Source organism: Onychomys torridus, chromosome 14 (assembly GCF_903995425.1).
Source record: "Onychomys torridus chromosome 14, mOncTor1.1, whole genome shotgun sequence".
Classification (NCBI taxonomy): domain Eukaryota; kingdom Metazoa; phylum Chordata; class Mammalia; order Rodentia; family Cricetidae; genus Onychomys; species Onychomys torridus.
Genome location: NC_050456.1, coordinates 45803614 through 45804770, shown reverse-complemented (window position 1 = coordinate 45804770; position 1157 = coordinate 45803614). Strand labels below are relative to the sequence as shown.

Sequence of the window (1157 nt, the reverse complement as noted above, 5' to 3'; positions counted from 1 at the left end):
AATAGCCTAGGCGATACAACATCTCAGAACACCTCTGTTGCAGTTTCCCCAGAGTTCTGCATCCAGAAGGGCTTCAAGGCTGCTGTTTGGGATGGTCCAGCCTTACAGACTACTCCAGTAAGGACTTGACCATTATCCTGATATTTCTCAGGTTCTCCAAAATGCCAGTGCCCAAAGACAACAGGAAGCAGTCTAGGAAAAACAACACACACACACACACACATACACCCCAGATGGGTTATCTATATTTGTCATCATTTGTGGGGTGGGGTGTAGTGGGTAGCCATCCCAGCATTGGCCTGGAAGTTCCAACACCCATTGAGGCTTCAGTAATGATCACGCCCACAAGGCGGGGCAGAGGAGGGAGCGGAAGAGCGAGGAGCAGGAGGAGGTGGCTCTCTTGGTTCCGGGACGCGGGACGCTAGAGGTGGACCGAGCAGAGTTCTCCAGAGAACGCCGACTACCCTATACCTTTGCCAGACTCTGTGACCTACCCCTTCATTTGTAAGTTACCCCACAAAATAAACCTCCCTTTTAACTACGTGGAGTGGCCTTAATAATTTCACCAATATCTGGCGCCCAACGTGGGGCTCGAACCCACGACCCTGGGATTAAGAGTCCCATGCTCTACCGACTGAGCTAGCCGGGCGGAGGCTGAGGGAGCGAGCCGCCTGGGCCTTTGGAATTTGCCCCACGTGAACGCCAGATATTGGTGAAATTATTAAGGCCACTCCACGTAGTTAAAAGGGAGGTTTATTTTGTGGGGTAACTTACAAATGAAGGGGTAGGTTGCAGGCAAAGGTATAGGGTAGTCCGGCGGTGTTCTCTGGAGAACTCTGCTCGGTCCACCTCTAGCGTCCCGCGTCCCGGAACCAAGAGAGCCACCTCCTCCTGCTCCTCGCTCTTCCGCTCCCTCCTCAGCCCCACCTTGTGGGCGTGATCATTACTGAAGCCTCAATGGGTGTTGGAACTTCCAGGCCAATGCTGGGATGGCTACCCACTACAGTGGGGTGGTTAGAAATTGTTATTGATCATGATCAAGAAAAAGCTAAACAAAGGAGGTTAGATTTAGGGATCTCTTTCTGAAGAGAAAAAAATGGGGGGATATAGAAATGATTGGATAAATGGTTAGATTATTGAATCTACTATTAACCTAA

The 1157-nt window shown here is 50.6% G+C and overlaps 1 non-coding gene across 1 annotated transcript; it reads right to left on the bottom strand.

Annotated features, from left to right (window-relative positions):
• Positions 1–576: 576 nt before the first annotated feature.
• Trnak-cuu lies at positions 577–649 on the bottom strand. Its single transcript has one exon. It is a non-coding gene; the product is annotated as a tRNA-Lys (tRNA).
• Positions 650–1157: the final 508 nt, after the last annotated feature.